Source organism: Mus musculus, chromosome X, assembly GCF_000001635.26.
Source record: "Mus musculus strain C57BL/6J chromosome X, GRCm38.p6 C57BL/6J".
In the NCBI taxonomy this organism is placed as follows: domain Eukaryota; kingdom Metazoa; phylum Chordata; class Mammalia; order Rodentia; family Muridae; genus Mus; species Mus musculus.
In genome coordinates, this window is record NC_000086.7 from 167,082,829 (window position 1) to 167,104,205 (window position 21,377).

The 21,377-nt window shown below is 41.2% G+C and overlaps 1 long non-coding RNA gene across 2 annotated transcripts; it reads right to left on the bottom strand.

Moving 5' to 3' along the window:
• Positions 1-5,348: 5,348 nt before the first annotated feature.
• Gm15232 (predicted gene 15232) lies at positions 5,349-19,278 on the bottom strand. Of its 2 annotated transcripts, NR_168066.1 has the most exons (4): positions 19,186-19,278; positions 18,198-18,571; positions 9,999-10,085; positions 5,349-7,044 (listed from the first exon to the last, which is right to left on the bottom strand). It is a non-coding gene; the product is annotated as a predicted gene 15232 (long non-coding RNA). The 2 variants fall into 2 exon arrangements; NR_166813.2 differs by lacking the exon at positions 18,198-18,571.
• Between the last annotated feature and the right edge of the window lie 2,099 nt (positions 19,279-21,377).

Consider the following 21,377-nt stretch of genomic DNA (forward strand, 5'->3'; position numbering starts at 1 on the left):
CTCTCTCTCTCTCTCTCTCTCTCTCTCTGTGAGTGTGTGTGTTTTCAAGACATGATCTTATATTTTTGGTTGTGTGCCTAGCCTTTAACAACTGAGCCATCTCTCCAGTCCAACTGCCCCACCTGGGGATCCATCCCATAAACAACCACCAAACCCAGACACTATTGCAGATGCCAACAAGAGCTTGCTGACAGGACCCTAAATATAGCTGTCTCCTGAGAGGCTCTGCCAGTGCCTGACAAATACAGAAGTGGATGCTCACAGTCATCCATTGGATGGAGCACAGGGTTCCCAATGAAGGAGCTAGAGAAAGTACCCAGGGAGCAGAAGGGGTTTGCAGCCTATAGGTGGAACAACAATATGAACTAACCAGTACCCCCAGAGCTCTCTGGGATTAAACCACCAACCAAAGAAAACACATGGTGGGACTCATGGCTCTAGTTACATATGTAGCAGAGGATGGCCTAGTTGGTCATCAATGGGAGGAGAGGCCCTTGGTCTTGGAAAGGTTCTATGCCCCAGTACAGGGGAATGCCAGGGCCAGGAAGCAGGAGTGGGTGGTTTGGAGAGCAGGGGGAGGGGATAGGGGATTTTTGGAGAGGAAACTAGGAAAGGGGATAACATTTTAAGTGTAAATAAAGAAAAAAAATAATAATAGTAAAAAGACATGATCTTGTGTGTCTCAGGCTAGCCTTAGACATGTGTGGCTGAAGATGACCTTGAACTTAATCCTTCTTTTTCTATCTCCAAGACACTGAGCTTATAAGCTTGCTTACCTAGTTCTGTCTCAAGACATTATCACTGTAGGGGCTAGGAAGATGGCTTACTGCGTAAAGTACTTCCTGAGTAAGCATAAGGATCTAAGAAGGATCATGGTTACCCCTCAAAAATCAGACACAGTGCTATAATGGGGGGATGGCAGGAGGAGATGGGCAGAGCCAGTAGTTCACTGAGCAGTTAGTCTAGCCAAAACAGCAAGCTCAAATTTCAGTGAGAGACTGTCTCTCTCAAAAATCAATCAGTTAGTCAGTCAGTCAGTCAGTCAGTCAATCAATCAATCAGTAAACTAAATTCAAGTCATACTTGGCTACATACTTAGTTGGAGTCCATTCAACGCTATAGGAGACCTTGTTTCAAAAGAAAACAAAAGGGAACAAATAAAAACATACAGAACCCATCAACCGTTTTCAAAGCATTAGTGTACTCCTGTAATTAAAATGTCTTTATCAGTTGGTAGGCTTTTATCCTAATTGTTTATTCTTTTAGAGTTTGTTTTTTTTTAATGAGCTATGCTATTGTAGGTACAAGCATGTGTCTATTATAGCATTGTTCATAAGAGTCAGATGTTTTAAAAAATAACCATAAATGTCCTTCATCAGATGAGTGAATAAATAGATATGATATTATGTGCTTATAGTAGAAGATTACTTGATCATCAAAAGGAAACAAGTACCAATACACAATATAATATAGATCAGTTTTAAAACATGATGCTGTGTGAAAGAAGCCTGTCAGTATAGGTCATGTTCTTCATGAATTAATTTATGTGACATTTCTAGAATCCACAAATTCACAGAAAGTGACAGCAGACTGGTAGTCACCAGGATCCAACAAGGAGAAGGGATTGAAGACTAAATGCTGTTTTCTCTTTGGGTTGAGGACACCCCAAGCAATATAATATGAGTATGTCTGCTTATTTTACAATGAAACTTTATTGTGGACACTGGCATTTTTCTTTGAAATAATCTTCAAATGTCATGAAATATTCATCTTCTCTTTTTTCTTTTCTTTAAAAAATAAAGTTTTTGAAAAATATAAAAAGCATTATGGAAAACCAATTGAATCTAGGCTGTCAGGTGGGATTTAGTGTGAAGCCAGAATTTACTGGGCCCCATCCTTACTGGACGGCAGGCAGCCAAAGGTGGCATTCTAGAGAGAAAAGGTGAAGCCTATTTTTATTTCCAATGTAGAGTGGAAGATGATGGCATATAGTATTCAACTTTCCCCCCATGGTTTGTCTACATAGGGATCTCTGAAAATTCCTGTTCGCTGTAGACTGTGATAACAGCTCCAATAAAAAAAAGAACTTATCACTCCATGGCCCTGTGGAATGCTTTGAAAGTACACTCCACTCCTAAAGGTTCATATAAACAAGCCAGACAGTTACAAAAGAAAGCAGCATCAGGAATACCCCAAATTCTTTCTTTTAAGATTTATTTATTTTATGTGTATGAATGCTTTGCCTCCACGTATGTCTGTGCACCACTTGCATGCCTGGTACACACAGAGATCAGAAGAAGTCTGATTCTCCTGCAAGTGAAACTACAGATGGTGAGGAGCAACCTTAGTGCTAGCTGGAAACTGAACCTAGGTCCTTTGCAAGAGCAGAAAGCCCTCTTAACTGCTACATAAGCACTAAGCACTCTTAACTTCTGAACTCTCTACCCAGCCCCCTCTCCCACCACCCCCAACTTCTTTTTCATTTCAGAATGTGATGTGATTTGAATTCAACTGCAGGAGGCTTCCTACATCAGCACCCATTAGAATCATGTGCTTGAAGAGCTTCCCTACAAGGCATTATGTTGCTACATGCCTACCTGCTTGGTGCAAGAATGGCACAGATTTGCCAACATGAGGTAAAAGCAAGACCTAATTGATACCATTTACTTTTGATTAACTGACTCTGATTTAATTTTTTTCAACTTTTACATTTTTCCTTTTAAACTTTTTTTATTTTTTGTTTGACAGTCTCAAGTAGACCAGATTACAGGCTGCCCTTGAACTCCTGAGCCATCTGCCTTTAAATATCCTAAGTGCGTAAGATTATAGGTGTGTATCACCCAGGACAGGTTCCTTCTCTTGAATGCAATTGTGTTAGAGTTTTACTGCTGTGAACAGACATCATGATCAAGGCAACTCTTATAATACGGACAACATTCAACTGGGGCTGGCTTACAGGTTCGGAGGTTCAGTTCACTATCATCAAGGGTGGGAGCATGGCAGTATCTAGGCAGGCATGGTATAGGAGGAGCTGAGAATTCTACCTCTTCATCTGAATGCCAATAGAAGACTGACTTTCAAGCGGCTAGGAAAAGGGTCCTAAAGCCCATATCCACAGTGACACACTTTCTCCAACAAAGCCCCACCTATTCCAACAAGGCCACTCCTCCTAATAGCGCCACTCCCTAGGCCAAGCATATTCAAACCACCTCAGCAATTAAAATCTGAGTATGATGCCAGTACACTATTGAATGGGTTAATAAAACTTTTTGATTCTCAACTTATATCCTATAAAAGTAAGTGAATACATTCTAGATAAAAAAGTAAAAGATGAAAATTACTTTGATGATATATTTATTTCAGTTTCTTAATACACAAGTATTTTGATGCTTTAATTTTATTCACAGGCAGTAAGAAGCCACAAGAAAATAAAACATCATTATTTTTTAAGCTGAATATTCAAATTAATGTCTTCTATCTGGGCCTTTTTGGTTTTTGAGTTTGAGTGAGGTTTCATGTAGACTAGCCTGGCATTAAATTGGCCATGTAGCCAAGTCTGACCTTGAACACTTCCTGATCTTCCGGTTTGGCCTCCTGAGTGATGGGATTAGATACCTGGATCACAATGCTTAGCTTCAATTCTTTTAAAAGTGCATAATTCAGGGTGCAATGACACCCAGTTTTAATCCCAGGACATGGGAGGGAAAGGCTTGTAAATTGGAGGTCAACCCGATCAACATAGCAACTTCTAGGACAGCTAGGAGTGCATAGAGAAACCCTGTCTATAAATAAATGAAGAAATGAAGAAATGAAGAAAGAAAGAAAGAAAAAGAAAGAAAGAAAGGAAGGAAGGAAGGAAGGAAGGAAGGAAGAAAGAAAGAAAGAAAGAAAGAAAGAAAGAAAGAAAGAAAGAAAGAAAGAAAGAAAGAAAGAAAGAAAAAAAAGAAAGAAAGAAAGAAAAAAAGAAGGAAGGAAAGAAAGTAACTGATATGTTGACTGGCACATGCAAACATCATGACGGCTAGCTTTAGAACATTTTCTTCACTCCAACGGAAACCTATAGCTGTTAGTAGTCACCATGCCCTCAGTCCCTATTAAACACCAAGGTACTTTCTGGTTCTGGTTTCAGCTTTTCTAGACATTTCTAATAAAGAAAATCATACAATTTTGTGGTCTTCTGTGACAGGCTACTTTCACCTAGACAAAGGCTTTCAAAGTTAACCCAAGTAATAATGTAATTAGTACTTCCTTTTAAAAGCTGAATATTAATGACTCCACTCTATTATCTATCCCATTGTATGTGCTGTTCACCTGTTAATAACAGGGGTTGTTTCCTCGTTGTGATGGATAATGTTAATTTATAACGCAACACAATCTAGATTCACTGGGAGACGGAGTGCCTAGGTGTGCTTGTGATCTCGAGGACATTAATTGCTGTGGGAAGACCCAGTTTAACTATAGGCGGGGCTATTCCCTGGGCAAGGGATCCTGGATTCTAGAAACAAAGAAAGCAAGCTGGGCAGGGTGCATCTCTCGCTCTGCTTTCTGATTGTGAATGTAGTGTGACCAGCTGCTTTATATTCCTCTCATCTTGACTTTCCACTGTGACAGCCAGTACTCTTGAACTGTGGGCCAGAATAAGCCCCTTCCCCCTTCAATACCCGTCTTGGCTATGACAAATAATACCACTGTGACCATTTGTATGGATGTTCCTGTGCATGTTTTCCTTTCTCTCGGGTATGACTCCCAGGAGAGGATTTGCTGAGCTAAATTACAGGCAACCCGTTTTAGAAAGTGACTCTACGCTTTTATATTCCTAGCAACAGTGTGTGAAAAGTAGGCACAGTGTGGTTCATGCCTCTACTCCTAACACTGAGGAAACTGAGATAAGATTTTCACTGAATTCCAGGCTAGCCCGGACTACATAATGAGATCAAGGTTGGCCTGGGCTACATAATAAGATAGAAAATTAAAAAGGAATAGCAAACACAAAGCAATAACAAATGGTGTATTTGAATTGCTGTTTGTCACCCTCACCAACACTGGTTTTTGTGCTTTGTTTAAATGAGATTTGCTGTTATGGGTGTGGTTTTTATTTGCATTTCCCTAATGACTCATTATGCTGAACAACTTCTCATGTGGGTATTAACTACTTGAAAAGCTACTTTGGAGAGATATCTTTTTAAAGTCTTATTCCCTCTTAATTTCTTTGTTTTTTTTTGTTGTTGTTGTTTGTTTGTTTGTTTGTTTTTTTCTTTTTTTAAGACATGGTTTCCCTATGTAGCCCAGGCTGGCCTGGAACTTGTTATTTTCACTCAGCCTCCCAAGAACTGTATTATTGCTTCATGTATCTTTCTTATTTATTAATTTATTGATGTATTCATTCATTGTCAGGTCTCAGGAATCTCAGGCTGGCTTCAAATTCCATATATAACCAACATCAGCCATGAACTTCTAATCCTCTTCCCTGTTCCCAAGGGCTAATATACAGCACCACATGCAGTTTGATGCTGTCATAGGGATCAAACCCAGGGATTCACACATGCCAAGCAAGCACTCTGCCAACCAGGCTGTTAATCCATTGCAAACCCCTCATCACCTTGCCTGGTGACTTCCATATCTATCTTTTCAGCTTTTTACTTAAAGCCTCAGCTTTCTACCCCCTACAAATTTGGAAGTTTCATGAGGTGCTAAATACCCAGTACCCAACAAGGGATCTGGAAAACGGTAGACAGCCCATCAATGCCATGACTAATTGCATTATCTGCATCCTTACTGTGTAAATGCAGCCTTCAGAAATAACAGGAGAGTCATGCTTCTATATATAGCTCTGTTTCTTCTGAGCTCACTGAATCTCTGTACAATCAGCTTCGACTTCTAATAGCATCTCACTTGGGTGTAACAAGCACTCCATTTGATATTTGGATGTTCAGTTTGTTTTGATGGTGCTAGTATAAGAAATACTAAGTATGAGCCTTTTCTAATCAAATAGTATAAAGTTTGTGTTTTAAGACAAGGAATTCAAATATATATATAAATCTTCTGTACCTTGTATGACTTTTATGTAAAAGTTTTAATCCCCCTCCTGTCCAGCAAAATCTTTGTTCATATGAAAGCTCCCAGCTACATTCCAGGAATTTGGTGGCCTGAAGCAGTGACCCTTTTCCCTTTAGAACAACAGCCCTTTCCCCCTCCCTCCTTCATTTCCTCTGCACAAATTCTTTTCAGACTAGCCAATCAAATAAGACTCCGAGGTCAGACCTCAGCCAAGGAGGAAATGACACAGATACCACCTGTGTTAGAATAAAACCAAGTGTACTTCCTGTCTCTGTGTGTTCATTCCTCTGAGCACAACCTATTGATCAAGAGTGAAATTTGCCTTGTTCCACAACCGTCTCTTTCTTTTTGACTGTGAAATGTGTTTTTAACCCTGAGGTGGGAACTCGGGGCCTCTAGCATGTTAGTTAGGCAGGCATTCTACCATCTAACCACCCCTGCTCTAAAAAGTCTCTTTCTAGTTTCAGTATCAAAAGATTGGGTTGAGATGAACTGGTGAAACTTAGCTCCATAAACTTGGATGTGTTTGTTGTCCCTGTGATCCTTTTACCCATCCCTATGCTGCTTAATTCTCTGATATGCCACAATACATCAGAGTTGAAGGAAAGGGGAGAGGGGAGTGACTGTGTTCTAAAAACATGTTCTTTCAGAGTAATGTGAGAGAGGGTGGAGACTGAATGATCTTTGCTTGGCTTGAGCTTGACAAGTCTATCCCACAGCACTTTACAAATTAGTCCTGAAGCTTAATCAAATAAAAACAACTGTGCACAATATTGCCCTTTCAAAAAAGAGTTCGTCTGAACTATTTACACAGTGATCAAAAAAAGTTATAAAAGAATGCTTTGGGTTTTCATGTTGAAAATCAGACCTCACGCCCATTGGGTCTTCTTCTTCTTCTTCTTCTTCTTCTTCTTCTTCTTCTTCTTCTTCTTCTTCTTCTTCTTCTTCTTCTTGCTTGACTGCATGAGCACTTCAAGATCTATGAGACTGGATCAGCAAGATGTGTAAGCAAACCTCATGATTTGAGTTCAATCCCCAGGACCCATACAGTAGAAAGAGCGAACCAACTCAAGTTGTCCTCTGTTCTCTATAAGCACACTGCTGGGGTTCAACAACAGCACACACAATTAATTAATTAATGCCAGTTTTTTTTAAAGCCCCAATTAGGTCATCTCAAAGGAAAATCAACTTCGTAAAAATCAAGAATTCAGTGAACAAAGTGGGAAATAAGTACTGACTAAGAGAATCTATGTCCACTAATATCCACTACTATTTGATTAACATATATTTTATTATAATCATGATGATGATAATTTTTCATGTTTGCTTTAGGTTCATGAGTGTTTTGCCTACATGTATGTCTGTATACAACATGTTGTGTCCCACAGAAGTCAACAGAAGTCAAATCTCCTAAAACACAGTTGTAGATGATAGTGAACCATCTAGTGGGTGCTGGGACTCTACCTCAGGTCCTGGGGAACAACAGGAAATACTCTCAACACTGAGCTGTCCTTTTTTATTTTTCATCATAGCTGTTTTAGGCCAGGTACCCCAGGCTTGTCTTGAACTCTTTATGAACACAAGGGTGATCTTATGTTCCAATGGCAAAGATTCCTTCAAGGTTTGATAGCTAGAGATGTACTGAGACAGATTTTAGGTGAAATATTCATGACTCTTGCAGCCCACCATTTGAAGTTGGGTTAGGAGATCAATCAACAATACTAATTCTTTACTTTTAAATAAGTTACAGGTGAGAGGTCTCTGAGATTAAAGCTCACGAGTCTCTGCGTTTAGCACTTTCATAAAAGTAAGATATGAGGTCATAACTTAGGAATCTGGCCTTACTAGCAATTCCTTACCTCAGGGTTGCTTCAGGCTAGGATCATAGCACTTTAAGGAAGATACTAAATAGGATATAAGATGTGGCCCATCCCCTCTACTAGGAGAATAGCTTTGTTTCCTTTCTGTTGCTATGATAAAATACCTTATCAGACCAACGTAAAGGAGAAAGGGATTATTAGGTTCACAATTCCAGGTTATCGTACATCATGATTGAGAAGCCAAAGTGGTAGGAGCTTAAATCAGCTGGCCCCATCACGTTCATAACTGGAAAGGAGAGAGTCACGAACACATGCTGTTCCACTTAATGGCTCCATTTTATACAGTCCAGGGCCCCTGTCCATGCAACAGACCTTTCAGCAGTTAAAATAGGTCTTCTTACATTGGTTAATTTGTGTAAGAGAATTTCTAAGAGGCATTCTGTGATATTAATAGTAATCTACACAGCCCCTCACAGGTGTGCTCAGAGGCCTGTCTCCCAGGTGTCAATTTGGCAATTGATATTGACCATCACCAACAGCATCTTGATGCAACATTTTAAACTCCAGATCCTCCTTGACCTATCAAGATCCGGGATTATACATATGTCCCATCACTCTCATGTATTCTATCCTGGGGGTTGAGTCCAGAGTCTCCTGTATGCAACACAAGCACTCTAGCAACTGAGCTATTGCCTAGGCCCATTTTTATATTTTCAATAATTGAAATGTCAGTATAAGAATTCATATCACTGGGTGGAGACAGTTAGACAACAAAACAGCACATATGAAGCCATCCCAACATTGTTTCAACATTAAGTAGAGCTGGCGTGGCAGTGCATGCTGCATGAGACCCTGGTCACAAAATTAAGCAAATACAGATTAGAATAAAAGCAATCAAATTATGTAGAAAGAGCAAACTCTTGAACGAATTCATACTAAGAGAGCTGGAGGTAATGGATGATTTTCATTTACCTCCTCTTCCTTCATTTTCTTCTTTTGGTTTTGAGATGGGGGTCTCACTGTGTAGCACAGGCTAGCCTTAAACTCACTATACAGCTTAGTCTGGTATTAAACTTCCAATAATCCTCCCACGTCAGCTCTAACTACATGCATTAGCTACCATGGCTGATCAACTTTAAATGTTTTGTACAGTGAAAGGATAGGAATTGGATAATGTCTTACACAATAACAATGGTATACAGACATAAGGAAAGGAGATCCTGTGTTCACAGTCAGTGTGGTGCCTAGGCTCTAGAGCAAAGAGCCACTGACTGACTGCCTTGCTCTGCTCTGCTTGAGGGCTCCTCCCTCCTCGCCACTGGCCCTGTTCTGTCTGCTGATCTTGTGAGTCATCCTTTGCTCTATTTCCCACCACACCCAATCCCCTGGGTGAGTTACTGCTCACTTCCTTGACTTCAAGTTGTTGTCCACAGTAGATCAAAGTTCAGACTGTAGAAATTTTACTCAGCATTTATATTACTAAGCTACTCTTTTCTACCATGGAGCTTTTATCTACTATGACAATTCATGCAGTCATTGCATCTCCTCCTCCCTCCTATAGCACTGCAAATATGCCTTCTGCAAACATCTGAAAAGTCCCTCTCTGTAGGGATTGTATGGACTTCCCTAACTTCTGTCATAAGAATAAACAGCTATGCCCGGCTATAATTCTCTTCCTGAAAGATCAACCATCTTCAATGACCCTTCTGCCTCTCCTTTCTATCCCCACCCTTTTGATACGATAGAAGTTTAAATTAACCTGTTCTGCTAAAACAACGAAGTACTACAAATAACCTAGCTGTGCAACCAAAGGGGATGAGGTGAAAAGCAATATTGCAAGTGTTATGAGCTTAGGCTCCGGGGGAGCAGGAGAGCTAACAGTAAAAAGTACTTTCCTTGCAAACACGAGGTCCTAAGAGTTCAGTCCTTAGAACCCATGTTAGAAAAATGGCTAAGAATTGGAGGGGAATGTGATCAAAATACATATATGAAATTCTCAATTAATAAAAATATTGCTAAAATTGAGTGCAGTGATTAATAAAATAATAAAAATAAATTAATAAAAATATTTTTAAAAATTGAGTGCAGTAACACTGAGTCTCTTGAGGCAGCCAGACTAACCTTTGTGGTGAGGTTTCCGGCCAATGAGAAACTTTGTCTCCAACAGATGGACAGATGCCAAAAAGAACCCTCCAACACACCTCCAAACTGAATTAAAAGAACAAGTTTCAGTATTCCAGGACAACACATATAATATAATTATTTTACTTTTATGTTAATGAGACCAGCTCTCTGTAGCCCAGGACAGTATGAAACACATAATCATAAGCTGACCTCAAATTCATGGACAATCCACTTGCCTCAGTTTCCCCAGAAACCACACACAGCTTTGTTCCCATTTTTTTTAACATAAGTAGATCATCTACATAGGTTATATTGCTATTAGTAGTTTCTAGAAGATACTTTTAAGAGATTTTATTTATTGATAGTCCATTTCTCTTCTTATCTAATATTTTGTGTTAATTATGAATGACTTAAATATTTTAGAGTAAAGAAAATAATTTTCTGCTTGTCTCATAGGATTCTATAGCTTCTGGTTTCAGGTCCCTTTATGGAAGGCACACATGGTTCAGACTACTGTTTATTTGCTTGCCCTGCCTTGGGGGCGAACTATATTTAGATAGAAGTTGACCATTTTGGTTTTACTTTACTTATAAATTTGTTTCCTTCAGTATCTATTTTCATGTAAGCTTAAGGGTGTCACAGTTCAGCTCAGGCAAGCAAGAGTATATAGGTATTTTGGGTCACCTATATTTACCAGAGCTCAAAGTGCTTAAGTAGATTTAGAATATTTGGTAACAATTCATAACCAATAGAAACATTTGTTCTGGGGATACAGCTCTCATTTGCCTAACATATGTGAGACCCTGTGCTCATCCTTCAGCATCTCATAAAACTTGGCATGGTACCTGTCTATCCAAGCATCTCTAGAAGCAGGATTATCTGAAGCTCAATGTCATCTTTAGCTACACAGTGAGCGCGCACGCGCTCTCTCTCTCTCTCTCTCTCTCTCTCTCTCTCTCTCTCTCGCGCGCGCGCGCACACACACACACACACACACACACACTGATTGGCATTCCAGCATCACTCATTTGACATGCAAATAATCAAGATAAATTCTACTTTTGTCCTGAAAAATGATTATTATACAGCCAAAACCAGTCTATGTGTCACTAGTTAGAAAGGTCCCAATGACACCCTATAAGAACAGGACCTGAGGAAAATGGCCCAGAACCCTTTGCAACTGCACAGCTGCCAGACTACTCCTGTATGGAGAGAACCTTACTAAGGAGCAAGGTTAAGAGCTGACTGATACTTTTGTTGTTTTGTTATTGTTTTGAGACAGGGTCTCATGTCACTGAGGCCAGCCTTTAACTCACTATGTAGCTAAAGATGACCTGGATTTCTGACTCTCCTACCTCTCTCTCTTTGATACTAGGATTGCAAGCATGTGCTATCATGCTGAGGGATTGATTCCAGGACCTCCTGTAGGCTAAGCGAGCTCTCTAAAAAATGAGTTACTTCCCTAGCCTTTGACTTTTGTTTTCAAGTATACATGTATATTTCTCATTAGCCAGCTTTCCTTCTACTATCCGGAAAAAAAAATAGCATGTATTTGGGAAGATGGCCCAGCTGTTAAGAGTGCTTTCTGTATAAGTATAATACCTGAGTACAACCTCCTGGAACAAATGTAAAATGTTGAGCATGGTTGTGTGAGCCATGGCCACAGCCTAAGTCTTTGTTTGGTGAAAGACCCTAATTCAATAGAAGAAGGGAAGAGTGGCAAGGTAGAACACCCAACATCCATGCATGGCCTCTGCACGTACATAAACATGTCCACATGTAGGTGTGGTAACATATACATATGCAACAAACATACATATGCACATATAATAATGGTGATGATGATAAGAAGCCAACAGAGGATTTTAAAAAATCACACCTAACAGCCAGTATTTTTAAATTTAAAAAATATTTTATTGTTTTAGAGACAATATCTCATGTAATCAAGGAACAGAACTCCTGGTTCTCCTGCCTCCATGCCCCAAGTATTGGGATTGCAGGCGTGAACCATAATACCCACTTTTGTTTTATTTATTTTTTTAATTGGATATTTTATTTATTTACATTTCAAGTGTTATCTCCTTTCCTGGTTTCCCCTCCACAAACACCCTATCACATCCCCCATCCTCCTGCTTCTATGAGGGTGCTCCCTCACCCACCCACCTACCCACTTCCTTCTCACCACCCTGGAATTCCCCTTCACTGAGGCATCAAGCCTTCACAGATCCAAGGGGCTCCCTCCCCTCCCACTAATGCCAGATAAGGCCCCTTCAGCTCCTTCAGTCCTTCCCCTAACTCCTCCATTTGGGTCCCTGTGCTCAGTCCCAGTGGTTGGTGGTGAGCATCTGCATCTGTGTTTTGTTTTTAAAACAGGGTCTTTGCAACCTCAGAACTCACTGTGCATCCAGGGTGGCCTCAGATTCAGTTGATCTCTTCTTTCAACCTACTGAATGCTAGGATTCCAAGGGTGATCTACAGTGCCTAACTTGAAAGCTACTTCTAGAGAGTGAGGATTGGTGAGATGGTTCATTAGGTAAAAGAAGGCCTGCGTTTAAACCATGGGGCATACTTAAAGGCAGAAGGAAAAATCTCTACACCTACAACATGGCGTGCTCATGCCTATATGTGATTAACAGTTTTAATAGAAGTTTTCATTTATAAAAGGGGTTTAAAATACCCAACAAAACAAGATTAGAAATCGAAGATTATCTCCAGTTACATAGCCAGTTTGAAATGTTTGAGTTCAGCTTGGAATTTGAGACCCTGTCTCAAAATAAACCAAAAATTAAAAAACAAAAACAAAAACAAAAACAAAAACAAAACCGAAAACAACCTCAGATTAAGACTGTAGCATAGCAGGAGGTGAATGTGGGCGTAGGCTGAATGGTCGGTAAAAATGGCCCCTCATTCCTGCACTTTCAGTGATTCTTTTCTTTTTGTCTGGTTGTGTGGCCGCATCACTCTGCTCTGACACCTTACCATTTTGTGTAGACTTGGACATAAGTGTTGCACCCTGATCATTCACAGATGTACCTTATTTGTCCCTGGTCCTTGGATGCTCATTTTCTGAGTCTTACCCACTTGGTCACTTGTACCAGAATAATCTGGGTGCTTATTCATTTATTTTGTTGAGATAGTCTTACCTGGTAGGCTGAACTCACTGAGAATGTCCTTGAACTTCTGATGCTCCTGCCTCTACCTCCAGAATACATTCAGCGTATATGCATGTATGTAATATATGAAGTTATTACCATGCTCCTCTCTTAAGGAAGGACTGATTTTTGTTGTTGATTTTTTCCCTTTTTTAAGACAAGATCTTACCCTGCAGCCCAGTCTCAACTAGAATTTCCTATATAGATCAGGCTGGCCTAGAGTTTGTTGTAATAATTTTTCGTCTTCCTCTTGACTGCTGGGATAACAGGCATGCACAACCACACCTGGGTGCAATTGAATCATTGGGATGCAAGCTATATCATTTCTTCTTAATTTCTTTTCATTTGTGTGTGTGTGTGTGTGTGAGAGAGAGAGAGAGAGAGAGCATTCAGGCTTGCACATGACACATCTTGCATGTGGGGAATCAGTACCCTGTTTCATAGCATACTCCAGGTTAGTTGACCCACAAGATTTGTGGTGATGTCTCTGTCTTGGGTTTGCATCTCACCTTAGGGATGCTGGGATTTCACATGCATGTCACCGAAGCTGAATTTTTTAGTCTAGGCTCCTGGAATTGAATTTGGATTGCAAGTCTTTAACTAATGAGCCATTTTGTCAGCCCTAGACAATCTCTTTGAATTTTTTTCATAAATTAGAATACAATTTTGCAAATGTAAAGTATTCAACAGATGGAAACAGACACACGAGACATTTCACTTGGGGCATTGTTTAGAGTTTCCCCAAATATTCTGTCAAGAGCTGAGTGTATCAACAAGACTTGGTACAACTATGCAAAGGAACACTATTTAGTCACACAAAGAAACAAACAGTTGCTATTTCAAAAAGCATTATGAATGGCTCTCAAAACCATTATGGAGAGGTTGGGCATGTGGCTCAGATGGTACCGTGATTGATTAGCATGAATGAGGAACTGGGTTTGATCACCAACACTGTGTGTAAAGCAGGGTGGTGGTACATACTTAGAATCTCAGAATTCCAGAATCTCATCAGGAGAGGCTGGGGCTATATCAAGTGCTTGTCACAAGTGATAAGCTGAGTTCCATGCTCAGCAACAGCAGCACAGAAGGAGAAGGAGGGGGGAAGAGGAAGAGGAGGAGGAGATCAAGTAGTAGCAGGGAATGTTGGGTATTGTTTTCATTTCCTTTTTTTTTTTCATAAAAATATCTATTTACCCAGCAGGACAATAATAGAAAAATAAACGTCTAAAAACAAATAAAAAGAAAGAGACAAATGTTAAATTTCTTCATTGTTACTGACTTCTGGAACCAAGGCCAAACCCTTAGACAGGGCGATCAGAAGTTCAAAGTCATCTTTAACTACAAATGGAATTTAAGGTCAGCTTGGCCTACACGAGACCCAGTGACAAACTCAAAAACCAGCTGATACGGAGTAAAAATTGCAGAAGCCAAAAGCCACATATTATTGAATTTCATTTGTGTACTATTATTTAACAACAACAACAACAACAACAACAAAGCACTGGGTATGGTGGCGTTGCTTATAAAAAAAAGAAACCAGCATTTAGGAGTTAAGACTAAAAGTTAGAAGGTAGCCTGGGCTATGTATTTTGACATACAGAAAAAGGAAAAGAGAAAAGAAGAGAAGAGAAGAGAAGAGAAGAGAAGAGAAGAGAAGAGAAGAGAAGAGAAGAGAGGAGAGGAGAGGAGAGGAGAGGAGAGGAGAGGAGAGGAGAGGGAGAGGGAGAGGGGGAGGGGGAGGGGGAGGGGGAGGGGGAGAGGGAGAGGGAGAGGGAGAGGGAGAGGGAGAGGGAGAGGGAGAGGGAGAGGGAGAGGGAGAGGGAGAGGGGGAGAGGGAGAGGGAGAGAGGGAGAGGGAGAGAGGGAGAGGGAGAGAGGGAGAGGGAGAGGGAGAGGAGAGATAAAGGGGCCCAAACCAGATCAGTGCTTGCCAGGAACTGGGAGTTGGTGGGAGGAGATTGACTTCAAAAGAGCCAAGTATAAGTTTATGAGATAATATAAATCATCAGTGTCTTAATTGTAGTGAAACTTACAAACTATGTTTGGAGCTCTGACCTCATACATCGAATGGTACACATAAAAAGATGGATTATACATCATTAAATAGGTCATTAACAATAAATAAAAATTATGATTCTATCTACACAAAAGGTATTTGTACTGATTTGCTCACCATTGTGAAATGAAGACTTAATTGTGTTAGTGTGACTACAGTAATAAGGATGGTTCCATAAACAAATAACCTAGGGAAAGAAGCCAGAACTGTGGAGGCCTCTGAGCACAGGTTCCAGTGGCAGATACATCTAACTTGAGAATAAAGGAACCTCAGTCTGGGCTGCAGCTCAGTCATTGGAGTGCTTGCCTAGCAAAAACAAAGCCCTGGATTCTATTCCCAATATCACATAAGCTGAGCTTGCTGATATGTACAGGTAATTCCATCACTTGGGAGACAGAGGCAGTAAGATCAGAAGTTCGACGTCATCGTTGGCCTATTGAGTTCTAGATCAGCTTGGGTACTTGAGAAAAGTACTAAGAAAGAAAGAAAGAAAGAAAGAAAGAAAGAAAGAAAGAAAGAAAGAAAGAAAGAAAGAAAGAAAGAAAGAAAGAGGGAGAGAGGGAGGGAGGGAGGGAGGGAGGGAGGGAGGGAGGGAGGGAGGGAGGGAGGGAGGAAGGAAGGAAGGAAGGAAGGAAGGAAGGAAGGAAGGAAGGAAGGAAGGAAGGAAGGAAGGAAACCTTTGCTGGACTCCATGCTCATTTCTTCAGCAACCCCACATGTCTTTAGAGTAAAAAGTAAATGAGCAGAAAATTGTGACAGTCTAGTAATAAACGTATTGATGCCATTCAACAAGCTCTCAAATGGCAGAGGAGGGGCTGTGTTAACTACGTGGTATGTTGAGTGCTTGGCACATGTGAGACCCTGAATTCCATGCCCAGCCAGAGCAGCACCAAAAAAAGATCAAGTAGCATGAATTTTGTTGTTTTTATAAAAATAACTATTTACCCAGCAGGGAAATAATGGAAAAATAAATGTTTAAAAACAAATAGAAAGAGAAAGATACTGAATTACCCTATTGCTACTGACTTTCTAGAATGGAACAGCAAACCCATTTGCTGACTCAGCTAGACTATTTGCTGTCACCTGGATTTGGCCAACTCTTTCCCTGGGTGGGAAGAAAGGAACAAAGGTGAGTGTGAGAAATTTAGGGAAATTCAATCACGAGTGCGTTAAGTCTGGAGGCACCTAGATCCTGCCTCCTCCCCTCCAGCGTCATACCTTCAAATCCTGTAAGAAAGGATTGGAACATGTCTCACAGAAGCAAGATGCCTTCAGGAAGGAGTAAAATGTACCGCACAGGAAAAGATCCATTTTTCAAGAGAAGAAATGGTAAGATCGAATAACCTCGTCAAAAAGCCAGAATGATATGGAATGAGCTTTTGTGCATAAAGAATTGTTGCTCGCACAATTATGGCTGCTGTCAAGTCCACCTTGTGGATAGACTAGCATGGGCATTCCTTGTTCCTTAGAGCGGTGACAACACTACTACACTCCTTAAAATACCTTCCCCTTCTCTGGTTGCTTTCACAAAGCTGCTTGGAATTTCTAGAATTCGGTGGCACTCCAGAGGGGAGCAGCTGGCAGGCAGGAATTCAGGTTTGAAGGGAGCTGGCAGCTGGGAGAGTTGGAGGGCTGCTCACTTTGTGTCTGGGCTGTAACAGAGCTGTCCCTTGGCGGGAGATGAAGCTTCTTCAGATCCCTCTGCCTGCCCCTCAGCCCACATAATCCACATACTTCTCGCTGCCTGCAGTTTTCATGTCAACTGGGACCTCGTCACTAAGCAAAGGTTCCTCTTCAAATATTTGCTTTCAGAGATTCTGTCAGTGTCAGCACTGCCCCAGCACCAGGAAAAGAGCAGCTTAAAAGATACAGCCTGGTACAAAGGGATATTAAGCATGTGCTTCTTATGGACATGTGTCTGTTCAGTTCTTTATGTTCCATGTCCTTCCAGCGTTCAAGATTGCTGCTTTGCTCAGCTGTACGTGGCACAGGAAATGCAACTGAGGACTACATTGGTGGCTCTATGGGCAAAGGGCTTGGGAACATGCACTGGGATCCACATAGAAAGCCAGGTTTGGGAGTGCACATCTGTAATCCCAGTGCATCTACATCGTTATAAGAGACAGACACAGGAAAATTCCCTGGGAGCTCACAGGCCAGGTAATCTGGACTAGACAGTGATAAAGAGACGCTGTCTCAAACAAGGAGGAAGACAAGGACTGGCCCTCAAGGTTGTCTCCAACCTCCACGTGAGCACCATGACACATGTGTATGTGCATGCAACACACATAAGTGTTTTTTAAAATGTTAAGAGTAGGGTTGGAAAGATGGCTTAGTGGATAAGAGCACTGACTGCTCTTCCAGAGGTCCTGAGTTCAATTCTCAGCAGCCACATGGTGGCTCGCAACCACCTATAATGAGATGCGGCATCCTCATCTGGTGTGTCTGAAGACAGTGCACTCAAACATATAAAATAAATAAAAATTTTAAAAAAGAACAGATTCCCACAAGTTTTCCTTATTAAAACAATGTTGAGTGCACAATTGGGACTAGGACTGGGGCTCAGTCAATGTAGCATGTACAAAGCCCCGAATTTTACCCCCAGTACTACATAAAACCAAATACAGCAGTACAGACAATTTTTACGTAGTCCCAGCACTTAGTAAGTGGTGGCACAAGCTACAGAAGTTCAAGGTTATCCTCAGCTACTTTAGGGTACATGAGATTCTGCCTCAAAACTAATTAAATCAGTAAATGAGAAAAAGAGAACGACTCCACAGTCTAATAGCAGATGGGTGCGTGTGTGCATGCACATCTGTGCAGTAGTACTCCAGGTCAAATCGGATAGGAGACTCTAGAGCTTTGAACCACATAATAGCAATGCCATATGATTGGCTGGATAGTCAGTCAGTGGGCACTGTTGATGGATAGAGGCAGAGAGGAGTCAGGTGCCACATATTTAGGGCAAAACAAAGGAATTTTCCATTACCTTTCTCTGGACATGTCTGCAGCAAAGTGTTTGCCCTTCAATGGCGACGGATCAATTGGGGCCTCTAGGGTAAATTATCAAGGCAAATTAGCCTCCTGGGGCTGCTGTAACAAATGACCACTGACTAATGATTTCTATGCAATGGAAGATTATTCTTTCCCAGTTCTAGGAACAAGGATTTTGAGATCAATATCTCTGGGACCAAATCACAGTGTGGCTTGGCCCATGTGTAACCAGGAAGCTCTAAGAGAACATCTGTGCCTTGGTTTTTTCCAGATTCTAGGGCCCTCTTTCATTAGCTTGCGGCTGCCTCGAAGTTCCGCTGCTGTACATCGCTGTCTCTGTTACCCATGTTCTCAAGCTCCCTCTTCTTCCTTTATATAAAAAAATGCATTTTATTTATTTGATTATTGGTTGGTTAGGTGGTCTTTTTGAGACCAGATTTCTCTGTGTAGCCCTGGCTGTCCGGGAACTCACTCTATAGACCAGGCTAGCTTTGAACTCAAAGATCTCCCTGCCGGTGTCTGGAGTCTGGGATTAGAGGTGTCTGCTACCACTGCTCAGTTTCTTCCTCCTTCTTATAAGGAGCAACACTAAGTATTTCAGGCCCTCCTAAATATTGCAGGAAAAAAATTGTCTTACGATCTTTAACTTCAGAGCTGGGGTTAGAGCTCATTTGGTAGAGTGCCTCCTAATGCATGCGAAGGCATGGCTTGGAGCCTCAGAATATACTGCATGTGTGTTTAGACATGTTTGTAATCCCAGCATTCAGAAAGTAGAGATAGGAGGATCGATAGTTCAGAGTTATCCTTGGCTACATGACATTCTGTCACAATGGGGGGTTTAATTTCATCACATCTGCAAAGACTCCCCCCCCCAATAAAGAAACATTCACAGAGTGATACCTTAGGATATCATGTTTTGATCTATTACACAAGACCAGCCCCTGCTTTGTTCCTGATGCCTATCGACAGAAGCAAACACTGACCTTTTGCTGTCAGGAAGAAAGATACAGTCGGTTAAAAGCCATATGTGTGGTTCTGTCTGCTCTCTGATCCCCCTTCTAGTTTCATGGGCTGCTGACTTCCTGCTTGCACAATGACTCTTTGAAGAAGCCCCAGACTGAGCTTCCTGTGAGTGGTGGCCACAGTGCATCAAATGAAAAAAAAAAAAAAAGCAGGCTTCTCACTGGGAAGGAGGTGGCAGATTGGGGGCCACATCCTTCTTTGTGCTGGGGGCTATGCTGTTCATTATAGGATATTTAGTGGCATCCTTGGTTTCCACTCAGTCAAACCTAGTATAATCGTTACCTCTCCACCCCAACTGTGGCAACTAAAATTGCCTCCAAACATCCTGTAGAGAGCTAATAATTCACTCATGAACCTCACTGCTTTACTGACTGATGAAGGCCCATTGTAGTTCCTAGGCGCTAGGCTGTTTTGTACTCCTCTTCTTGGGGTTTCTCCACGTATGCAAATAGAAAAGACTATATTTGGGGGTCTCTGATCTGGACACTTTGTTATCCATCCCATTAAGATGGCTTCTAAATTTGAATATCCTAAGTCTGGGAGAATCCTAAGTGAATGGCCTTGCTAGGGGTCCCAAGCTCCTATCGGAAAGACTCTTCCAGATCTGTTCTCTTGAAGTCATTAGGAACTCAACAGGCCTCAGATCTCACACAAAAGGACACCTGTCAGTTTTTTCCCTTGGATCCCCAAGAATTGGTGGAGGTTGGTATTTTTTTAGTTGGGTGCCCAGAAGGTAGAAAACTCAAGGAAATATCTCAGCAGAGTAGACACCTTTCCAATGACATTTTCCAGACATTAAAGAAAATGTCTTTCCTCCCATCAACTGCTCTCTTCATATAACTCATTAAGGGGAGGTTGGAACACATCCTCCTGCCTTGAGTTTTCATCTGCAAAATAGAAGAATAGAGTCTCTTTTCTGGGATTGTGGTGGGAATGAAGTTAGGCAATATAGGATAAACAGTAGTCATTTAAAACTCTAGTGAAGTTCGTCACGTCTGTGGATTCCCTACAAGATTCAATCATCTTCCTCAGGCAACACTTCAAACACAGGCGTGGTGCCTCAGCCCTGTCATCCCAGCCCTGGAGAGGCTGAGTTAGGAGGATAGTCTAGAATCCCCATGCCATCCTGTGCTCCATAGTAAATTCTAAGCTAGTCCAAGCTACAGAATGAAGACCCTGTCTCAAAATGTACAAAGAAGGGTGAGCCTGATGCATTTATTTCCTTGACATCCTGAAAAGTGATCTATAAATCTGATAACACATGTAAAATGCAATAATGAATGCAGCATTATGTATTCTTCAACACCCACAAGTTTCATAGATCTGCTTCTGGTTAGAATGATATAGGAAGGACTAACTTTTGTTTTCTATATTTTTTTTCACTTAAATAGTGTGAAGTCAGGGGCTACAATTGAAGTCTGTTTTTGTTTTCTTAAGCAAATTTTGTACACTGGCTCCCTTCGTTTGAAAGCCACAAGATATGTTCCCAAGCAGCTCCATATGCATAAAGATAAGGCTCCTTTGTAAAAAGGAGGCATTAAAAACCCTTCCGGAAGTCCTGCTTTTCAAGCACTCATACCATAAGTGTAGTTGAATGAAGCAACAATATAGCCAAATATAGACAGTACAAGCCACGAAACCTCTCTCATGATTGGCTCCCACCTTTGCCTCAAAAGAAGAACATTGTGGTTCAAATGCTGCAGTCCCAGGAAGTCTTGAAATCAACTGAAGGGCTTTTCAAATTCATTCTTCATTATTTCAACTGGACCCCAGCCCAGTGTCATTGGTGGCTGGAGTGGCCTGAGTCTCAGGTCTAGGGCTGACATTTTCAACCCTTATTTGACCGGACATAATTAGAGGAGAAGCCATACTCCAGTGTAGCTGACATTTGAGCCTCTGGAGCTTTCAATCCCAGGCACGGATTGGATTTCTGTTTCTTTCTTGCGGAGCTGCCAATTTGTACTGTTGTAAACTGAGCAGCCGGCAACCTCTGAAAAGCCAGCTCCAGCTTGACTGGTTTTCAAAGGCCCATTGAAAGCTCGGAGCTTGTAAAAGGATGTGTTCGATGAAGCTTCAGTTGGCCCCTCTAGGCCTGAGCTGATAAGATGATTTGCAGCTTCAGTTTCCGCCAAGTGTTCTAAAACACCGGTGT